The sequence below is a fragment of the Conger conger genome, chromosome 5 (assembly GCF_963514075.1).
Source record: "Conger conger chromosome 5, fConCon1.1, whole genome shotgun sequence".
Lineage (NCBI taxonomy): Eukaryota > Metazoa > Chordata > Actinopteri > Anguilliformes > Congridae > Conger > Conger conger.
The window spans coordinates 63,163,067-63,173,783 of NC_083764.1; the positions used below are offsets into that span (position 1 = coordinate 63,163,067).

Genomic DNA, 10,717 nt, shown 5'->3' on the forward strand with positions numbered 1-10,717 from the left:
GTGGCTACACTGGGGATGTGATGGTGGCCATCTTTGTAAGGTAGTTACAGAGCTCTGTCTCCTGCCTGTTAAAGCTGTGATGTCACAGTGGTTACAGAGCTCTGTCTCCTGCCTGTTAAAGCTGTGATGTCACAGTGGTTACAGAGCTCTGTCTCCTGCCTGTTAAAGCTGTGATGTCACAGTGGTTACAGAGCTCTGTCTCCTGCCTGTTAACGCTGTGATGTCACAGTCATTCCTCATGTCATTGCTCAGGACCATGTCCCCCCACTACACCCCAGGGGGAATACGCCCACCCCCCCCTATTCCCATCACACACTTCCTGACTGCATAGAGAGGACCAGAGAGAGAGATGGCGAGAGGCACAGAGATAAAGGCAGAAGGAAAGAGAGAGATGGAGAGAGACAGAGAGAGAGATGGAGAGAGACAAGAGAGACAGAGATAAAGGCAGAGGAAGAGAGGGAGATAACAATAGAGGCAGAGAGATAGAGAGAGAGGCAGAGACAGAGGGAAAGAGAGAGATGGAGAGAGGCAGAGACAGAGGGAAAGGTAGTGGGAGGACGTGACACAGTTTGTCTTTGGTCGATCCTTTTGATCTTCCATCATTTTGAGGGAGCGTGGGGGGTGCGGGGGTAGGGGCAGGGGGGGTCGGGGCAGGGGGGCGGGGGCAGGGGCGGGGGCATGTCCCAGCAGGCTTGTTAAAGGGGGAACGGGTGGAGTGTGACCGCAGTCTGCGGAGCGCTCGCTCGGAATGCCAGAAGCGGAACGCGGATCCCAGGAGGACTTCACTCCGGCCGTTTGGCCGGGCCTCTGTGCACTGGGGGAAACGATAAGGGGTGATGGAAGTGTGCTAAACGCCTTTCAGGGACGCCTGGCCTCAAGCCCGGCCGAAATTTGACACCGGTGACGACGCAACGGCAGTCAATGGCAGGTTGCTGAGGATTGTCATCCATTTTGTTTTCGCCTGAAAGCGTTCGACAACAAACGGTGGGAGAGACCGCGGAGCTCCTGCTTATAGCAGGAAGTCGCCGTTACCGCGGACAACCCAAACGGCTACCCGCGAAAAGGTCAACACGGTGGCGGAGTTCAGAAGCAGGCACTGTAAAAAAACAGCTGTAAAATTACGGTACTTTACCGGCAACTCTGTGCACAGCACATTTTGTTTTCCAGTGTACCGTACACAGTGCTGCCGGTAAAGAGTTATAGATAAATAATCAGATAAATCATTTCTTGAACAAGCCATTCCAGGAAACAGCAGCGATTACGTGAGTGAGTTTTTACCATAATTTACTGGTAGCAGATTTGCTAGAAAAGTACTGTAATTTTACCCTTTGTGTAGCTTTTGGGCTCCCCACCAGCAGACCAAGCCTGCCCCGATTAGCTTTAAACAGGCTCTGTGTCCGTCCCGGCAGGGCAGGGCAGGGCCCGGGAGATTGCCCTGCGCCGTGAGGAACGTGAGGAACGGCCCCGTCCTCTGCCTCACCCGCTGCTCTTTAGCGGACGGAGCCGTGAGATTAGACACAACGAGCGACGCTCGACCGCAGGACCGGAGCGCGTGGGGGGACGCTCAGATCAGACAGCGCAGCCTCATCAGTCCTGTCAGCCCCTCCGCCCAGCTCTCTCACTTCCTGTTCACACATCACACGTCGCCCGCAAAATGGAGGCCGTGGTGGGGGTTTTTTTCTGTTCTTTTTCAACACCTTTTTTTTTTCTTTTTTTTTGTGGCCGGGGGCAGAAAGTGGCAAATTCAGGTCACTCACACACTCACTCTTTCACTCACTCACTCACACACACACACACTCACACACACGACACACACACACACACTCCACACACACACACACACACACTCACACACACACTCATTCACTCACACACTCACTCACACACTCACACACACACTCACTCACACACTCACACACTCACACACTCACTCACACACTCACTCACACACTCACTCTTCCTGCGCATCTGGAACGGATCATTAAACTAATAATGTGTTGAGCGTGAGGTCCGTGACATTCCCATTCTCCCTCCCCTGGCGTTCGTTAGCCGGGCCGACATTCCCGCTCATTCCTGCTCTCCCTCTCCGGCGTGTGTTATCCTGGTCGCCAGCGCGACTCTGCTTCCTCTCGGTGGGAAGCGTGAATGCCTCGTTCCCCCCGGCACCTCGGAGCGGAACACCAGGCCAGGAAACGGAAAAAAACCCCATTTCCTCTGACATGTCTCCCCACTTTTTTTTCTTCCTTTTTTTACTGGAAAGCAATTTATTCCACAATCTCGCGAAGGTGTCCCCCTCCGCCACCACCACCCCCCCCCCCCTCTCCAGCTGGTGAATTACCCAGGATTCCATGCAGCCGGGAGATACTCGGGGGTCTTATCTCCGGTTGCTGGGGGGGGGCGGGGGCGGTTGACATGACCGTTAAAGACGGAGCGGGAAATGCCTGCTTTTTTGGAGAGGATGCGTCTCATGAACTCTGCGAGCTTCAGTAAGTATTCAGACCCTTCACTCTCTGCACACATTATTGCGCTGCAGATTTTCATTTCAAATGGAATTAAATGGATAAAATGTGCCATTTTTGCCCATCTAATCTACACTAATTTACAAATCTATTCGCCAATGTATTACATTATCAGAAGCGGGGCACGATAACCCGTGTGGAAACGTGGAGGGGTCTGAGTACTTTCTGAAGCCGCTGTGGAACGTGAACGGAACGCCCGGCAGCCATCTTGTTTCTTACCTCTCCCGCCTCGTTGCCTCCACTCAGCCCTGATTATCGGGTGCTCTGGTCTAGACGGCGCTGAGCGCGACGCGGAGACGCGTTCCTAACGTGTGGATCCCCGCGTTTCCGCGCGGACACGCCTCTTCCTCTGTGACATTGACCCTGCTCGCCGATCAATACCCGCCCGCAGCCTGCCCAATCGCCTCAGCGTGATAACTCCACTTCGACCGCGCTCCGAACACGCGTAGGTTGTGTGAGAGGTCTGGCTGGTGCGGTTAGCGTTTCTAGCTGCCCGTTTGTTATTTTGCCCTCTGGTCCTCTGTGAGGACTATTGTACCCGCCCCCCACCTGAGGGGGCAAATCTCAAGGCCTGCTGATGGAGGGAGGGAGAGGGAGAGAGAGAGGGAGGGAGAGAGAGAGAGGGAGAGACAGGGAGGGAGAGAGGGAGGGAGAGAGAGGGAGGGAGAGAGAGGGAGAGACAGGGAGGGAGAGAGAGAGGGAGGGAGAGAGAGGGAGAGACAGGAGGGAGAGAAAGAGAGGGAGAGAGGGAGGGAGAGAGAGAGGGAGGGAGAGAGAGAAGGAGGGAGGGAGAGAGAGAGAGGGAGGGAGGGAGAGGGAGGGAGTGAAAGAGAGGGAGAGAAAGAGAGGGAGGGAGGTGGGAATCAGGGGAGTCGAGTTGTTTCAGCACACTGAGCCACAGCCCAAGTCAAGATAATGAGGAGAAGCACTCAACCATGAGCACAGAGAGGAGTAAACACACACACACACACACACTCTCCACACACGCACACACACACACACACACACACACACACACATACACAAACTCTCACACACGCACACACACACACACACTTGCTCACACATACACATACACACACAGTATATTTTACACACATATGCAGCCAAGCACACACACACTGGGTCACACAGATGACTGCACGTATGCACATAATCACATGCATATTTATGTACAAACACACACACACCAGTACATGTACACACATTGATATACACCGCTGGCATATAATGGCTGCAGGCGTGTTTAGAGATAATTGGGAGTTGTGCACACGCAGGTGCGCACACCAGGAGGCTAGCGCACGGTGCGGAGTGTGTGTGCACGTGTTCGCTGGGCGAGAGTGCACGGTGTGGCGTGTGTGTGCACGTGTTCGCTGGGCGAGAGTGCACGGTGCGGCGTGTGTGTGCACGTGTTCGCTGGGCGAGCGTGCACGGTGTGGCGTGTGTGTGCACGTGTTCGCTGGGCGAGCGTGCACGGTGTGGCGTGTGTGTGCACGTGTTCGCTGGGCGAGCGTGCACGTTAGCGGCGGGTACGGCCACTGCACTGCGGACGCCCTGCCGCACCGTTAGCCCGCGGCGCGGCTAATCACCACGGCGACGGCCCGGGAGAGCTGGTCCCCCCCAAACGGCGACCGGTGCGTTAATGAAGGGGAGTCTCGCACAAGAACCGCAGAACCGCAGAACCGCAGAACCGCACTTCAATGGGCTTTCATTACCGGGACTTCTGAGAAGGCGCTGTGCGTGGAAGAGGAGAGGGAGGGGGGGGGGGCATGGCAGGGGAGAGAGACGGGGGGAGAGAGGAAAGGGAGGGGAGAGAGAGGGAGGGGAGGGAGAGAGGGGGAGAGGGAGAGAGGGAGAGGGGGTGAGATAGAGAAGGGGGGGTATATGGAAGGACACGGAGGGCAGGAGTGGGAGTGCTGGACATCTCCAGGGATGGAGGGAAAGAGAGAGATTAGCTGCAAATGAGATAGAGAGGGACTCAGGGAAACAGGCCGCAGAGAGGGAGGAATGGAGGAAAGATTAGATCTAAGAGAGGGAATGAACACTGTCCATAGCCCTGGGATCCCCCTCCCGCAACCAACCCTACCTGCCCCCCGCCCAAAAATAACAATCTCCCATGTTTTCACCTTGACTTTTAACCCTGTTTGGATTTATTTTCACATTGTACTGCAAGTCCGTGTTCTGGCACCCCATCGTTTCCCCGTCAGCAGCAGTGACTGTTGCATCAGCGTTAGAATGTTCAGGACATTCTAACGGCGTGGTGTTTGTGACCTCACACCTGCCCGGCTCTGGCTCCTCCTCCTTGGTTGGGTCCAGCGGGGCCCTGCCCTGATCCCGGTCTGTCTGCAGGACCTGGAGCCCCACGCCTCCTCCTCTCTTTCAGGCTGACAGCCAGGGCTGCTCCCCTTAGAGCTGTGATCAGGAAGCAAGGGAGATCCTGGGGGGCCTAAAATCTGCTCTTTTTCTTTGCCTCTGTCTCTGTCTCTGTCTCTGTCTCTGTCTCTCTCTCTCTCTCTCTCTCTGTCTCTGTCTCTGTCTCTGTCTCTCTCTCTCTCTCTCTGTCTGTCTCTCTGTCTCTCTCTCTCTCTTTCTCTCTCTCTGTCTCTGTCTCTCTCTTTCTCTCTCTCTGTCTCTCTCTCTGTCTCTGTCTCTCTTTCTCTCTCTTTGTCTCTGTCTCTGTCCCATGGATGTGAAAAACAAAAATATCCAGTGAGCAGCAGTTCTGCTGGCAAAAACGCCTTGTTAATGAGAGAGGTCAGAGGACAATGGCAGACGAGCATCTCTGAACACACAACGTGTCAAACCTCTGAGCGGATAGGCTACAGCAGCAGAAGACTTCATAAGTTTCATAAGTTTCATAAATAACTAATAACTGAAGGGCTCGCTGAGAGTATATTTACGTCACAATACCAACGGGACATTGACGAACTGTCGTCCTGCGGGTCTCTCTGTCTCCGCTTCCTCTCACCGTTTACGCAGTGAGGATGGAGGCAGCGTTTCCACGACAATGGAAGGATGCGTCAGTTGTTCTTTCTGGTTGCCGTGACACCTGCGCGGGCCGCTGCAAGCTGCCCGTGTGCTGCGTCTGTGCGCCGTTAGCGTCTGTGCGCCGTTAGCGTCTGTGCGCCGTTAGCGTCTGTGCGCCGTTAGCGTGATTCACGGAGCAGGGATGAGGCAGCAGTGCGCTCATAACCCCCCCCCCCGTAGCGCCCATCGCCCCGGCGGGGGGCCAGTCCCAGCTGGGCAGGGGGAGAGCTCCAGCACGACGAGACGCTAAAGCTATAGCGTAGCCTGCTGGGCCGAAAGCGAGCAACGACGGCTAGCGGCACGCACCACTTTCAGTGCTCTTTCGCTAGCGTGTGCTAGGCTAATGAGAAATCATTTGTTATTTAGCTGACGGTTTTATCCGTTACATTACATTATTGGCATTTGGCAGACGCTCTTATCCGACGCGACTTACAATTGATTCGACAAAGCAGGGGACAATGCCCCCTGGAGCAATGTGGGGTTGAGGGCCTTGCTCAAGGGCCCAACGGCTGTGTAGATCTTGTCGTGGCGACTCCGGGGCTTGAACTTACAACCTTGCGGGTCCCTGTCTTGTACCTTAGCCACTACGCTACAGCCTACCTCCGGGCTAGCTAGTGGAAACCCACACAGGGGCATTGTGGGTATACAGTGGCCTCTAATTCACACATACATGGCTAGACGCAGGACCGGAGGTCACGGATGTGGTGGGTACCCATGCGACCAGACTCTAGGTCCAGCGTACCTCTCCCCCATTCTGGTGAGCCTCACAATGTGACTTCAGCACACTTAACCCTTGAAGGTGTGAGGTCACAATTGTGTGATTGAGAGTGTTCTAGACCGAGCGCTCTAACGCCGATGTCGCCGTCGCTACCGGAGACCGGAAGCAGGGGAGTTCCGGAACACTGGCTTCAGAAGAAACATTCCAGGACGGAGTTCCGGACTGAGGCCGTATTCTGAAGGAGGACACAGTATGCTGTACCTCCGTAGGGGCCCCCTTTGTGGGAGTCAAACCGGCAGCCCCACGGGGACCGAGCTCTGTTTTTTCGCGACCCACACTGCCGCAGTGTGCCCTTCCCGACTTTCAGCTCCGCGTTAGGCTGAACCCGCTCAGGGGTTATGGCTCAGGTGTGCCACAGCTGTATCTGTGGAAAAGTTCTCCCCGGCATTTTATTCCCACCACCTGGATTTGGGTCATTAGTGCAAGTTCTTCAGCCGGGAGGTAGAGCTGTTTACTGAAATCAGCTGGCTGGAGTTCACAGGCAGAAGAGCCGATGTTGCAGGACTGCTTTTCATGTTCGGACCCCCTGAAGCGTTCACCTCCCTGCGTCGGACTAATTTCCATTCCTTCGCTCCTCACGCCATCCCTGTAAAAGCCGCCAGTAAACGACAGACTCTGGCAGAAACGCAGCGCTCAAAACCACCTGTGAAAGCTCACTCACCGCGGCCATGATCCCGGCATTTATGACGTTGTTTTTCTGGTGTTTTCACTGCGGTTTCTGTTCTTATTGCTTTGTGTTGCATCATGCCACTGATCGGCCGGATTCTGCCCGCGGCAACCGCACAGGGAGATGCTCCGACTGCCCTACGACTGCACAACAACTGCACTACGACTGCACTACCAATGCGTTATGACTGCACTACGACTGCGTTATGACTGCACTATGACTGTGCTATGACTGTGTTATGACTGCACTATGACTGTGCTATGACTGCGTTATGACTGTTATGACTGCACTATGACTGCGCTATTACGGCACTTACGACTATGTTATGACTGCACTACTACTGTGCCAGGACTGGGCTAGGTCTGTGCCCTTTGCTTAGTTTGGGAGGGGGGCCGTTCTGACAGTCTTTTTCTGTGGGTCTGAAAGGTTACTGGTGGATTCCACAAGAATCCTCGTTACCTGGGCAACGCCACGGAACAATAAGAGGTTGCCGTGGCGACAGCAGGAGTGGTGTAGCGGACCATCATTGAACGTAATGGAACATTCACGTAGCCACACACTCACACCCACTCTTACCCACTTACTCTCTCTCTCTCTCACTCACACACTCACTCACTCACTCACTCATTCACTCACTCACTCACTCACACTCTCTCTCACTCACACACTCACTCACTCACTCACTCATTCACTCACTCACTCACTCACACTCTCTCTCTCTCTCACTCACACACACACACTCACTCACTCACTCACCCACACTCACTCATTCACTCACACACTCACTCACTCACACACACTCACTCACACACACACACTCATACACTCACACACTCACTCACTCACTCACTCACACACTCACACACTCACTCACTCACACTCTCTCTCTCTCTCACTCACACACACTCATTCACTCACACACTCACTCACTCAGTCACACACACACTCACTCACTCACTCACTCACACACTCACACACTCACTCACTCACATTTAGCAGGTTGAAGATTCTCCACAAGGGGAGCTACAGCGTTCTCACTCAAGCCATTGGGACGGGTGACACTTTGAAGTACTTCTGGTGTGTCAGCATGCGCCCTCCACACAAACCGCTCTTTACTGTTTTAATACTTCAGTTTGGCTGTGGGGAACCCAGGGGCGTTGCGTAAGAGTGGCGCTTCGCGGGGGGGGCATTCTGGATCTGGCGCCATGAGAACGGCCGCCATTGAAAACAACTAATTTTCCATTTAAGCTGCAAATTAGCAGCTGCTTTGCCAGCACAGACAGCTGTGGCAGCGTAAGAGCGTCAGCGCTCCTCAAACCCTTTCATCGTCCCGGGGTCCACGGAGGTCCGGTGTTTTAACGCCCCCGACAGCTGCTTCGCAGAAAAAGGCCGGGGTTCTGTGGCACGGCGCTACGCTGAACTGCAGCCACAGGCAAACGCTGTCCCAGGTTGCGCTCCGGTCTTTAACGGCGTCTGATCAAAGCCCGCCCCGCCGGGGGGGGGTGTGGAATTAGACCGGTGAGGTCATCCGTGTGCAACAGGATGACCCCCCCCACCCCCCCCCCCCCCCAAAAAAAGGAGTAAAGTCAAGCGAAACGGTGTAAACAAGCCCAATAAAAACCCGAGACGCTTTACGCCCCGTGGATATAAAAGAAACAAACATCGTAAAAAGGACAAACGTTGCGCGATTTGTCGGGCCCCAGGTATCCTTAACGTCCGCGACCAGCCAGCTATCTCCTCTGCGAGTGCGAGAAAGCGAAGCATTTTCAGCGGCGGTGTTTCACATCCGTGCGTATTTCATTCCAGAGTTATTTCACTGTCAGAGTTCGTGCAGATAAAGAGATGTGTGCCGCAGACAGACGGGGATAGTATCCTTCAGGCGCCTCGTCGGCTCGTCTGACTTCCTGGATACGCTGTTGCCATATACGCCCCTCACACCTCTTCCCCTTCAACTGCTCAAATAAAATGTCCTTCAAGCGATTAGATTCAGCGTTTTTGAAAGAAGAATACCAGAAGAAGTACCGAGAGAGAGAGAGAGAGAGAGCACTTTAAACGAGTGGAATAGATTCACTTTTTTGACTTTTTTGAAAATATAATGATATATTCAGTACTGTGCAAAGGTCTTGGGCACCTGTATAACATTCTGTACAGATAAGATTCTTTCAAAAATAATTAGAATATTATATAATATATATTATAATATAATTTAGAGTGTGTTTTCTGTGGGCTCTGCGTTGAGCCTCCTTGCTCCTGAAAGCCTCTTAAGTCGGTCTCGTGCAGGTCCACCGGTTCTGCGTTAAATGGATTCTCCGCGCAGCTGTTCTTTTTCAGAGACGGTAGCGTGTTTTCCCCAGGTAAGGGCGGGCGACGGGCGGGTGAAAAGGAGAGGATGACATGGGGGATAAGGAGAGGAGTGGCTGTAATCTGGGAGCGCGAGGCCATTACAGCGTGTCGTAACGAGCGGTGGACTGCGCTGTCTTTCTCACGAAAAAAAAACAAAATGGCAGCGTCGCCACGGTAACTGTGGCTTTTTTAAATTTTATTTTATTTTTTTATGGGCAGGACTGTACAGCAGTGATTATAGACAAAGTCTAGTTCCTGAACCTGGTATTTTATGATGAGGGCATGACCAGCCGCTCACAGCCAAACCGCGGAGTCTGATATGTCTTCTAACGGTGTGTCTGTATGGAGTCCTGAGGCAGGGATAACTGCAGTTTGAATATTAGAGGGAGGTGAAACATGAGACCAAGGGGGTCTGGGGGCGTAAAGTTTTTTTAAATTAACAGTTTTCTGCACACCGGGGACCGGGGTTCGATTCCCGGTCCTGCCAAAAGCCAAGTTTGGCCGGCTCACGTGGAGCGGCAATAATTGGCTCGCTGCTCCAGAGGGAGGGACTTGGCAGGGTCAGCTGATCGCCGCACAATAAAGCACCTCGGGCGCCTCGGAATCACGGTCACGAGCATGAGACGAGACGGCTGGAAGAAGGCGTGTCGCTCTCCTTCGGGCCGCTGAGGTGCGGGGTGTAGGCGGTGTATCTAACACTGGCTCTAATTGGAATAGAGGAGGTATTTAATTTAATTTGACTAAATTGGGAGAAAAGGGGAAAAATCGGAAATAAAATCAATGAAAAAATACAAAATTAACAGTTTTCAAATTGTACAACGTAGGAGTTAAGCGCAACCCTATTCTTTGGTTAAGGCATTTAATTCTTTGAATTAAAACCGCTTCCTGCTGTTCACAGAGAATCTCTCCGCGAAGAGGTGAAACCTAAGAACTAAAGAAGAATGTAGAGTTTGGTGGAAATAGAAAATAGAATTTCCACCAAAGTGTGTGTGCACATGTGTAAACTCTCTCCGGAATCTGTATGTGGTTGTCTGGTTGATGCTGTGTGTGAGTATGTGTGAGTGCGTGTGTGCATGTGTGTGTAGGTGCGACTGTGTGTGTGTATATTAACCATGTGTGTGTGTATATGTATATATTGTGTGTGTAACGTTCTTTCCCTCTCTCTCTCCTCCCCATCTCTCCTTCTCTCCCTATCTCTCTCTCCCTCTCCCCCTCCCTCCCTCTCCCCCTCCCCCTCCCTCTTTCTCCCTCTCCTTCTCTCTCTCCCTCTCTCCCTCTCTCCCCATCTCGCCCTCTCTCCCTCTCTCTCTTTCCCTCTCTCCCTCTCTCTCTCTGTCTCTCCCTCCCTCTCTCCCTCTCCCTCCCCCTCTCCCTCTCTCTCTC

The 10,717-nt window shown here is 53.3% G+C and overlaps 1 protein-coding gene across 1 annotated transcript in view; it reads left to right on the forward strand.

Moving 5' to 3' along the window:
- LOC133128597 (semaphorin-6B-like) overlaps positions 1-10,717 on the forward strand; it is a 47,123-nt gene that overhangs the window by 33,594 nt on the left and 2,812 nt on the right.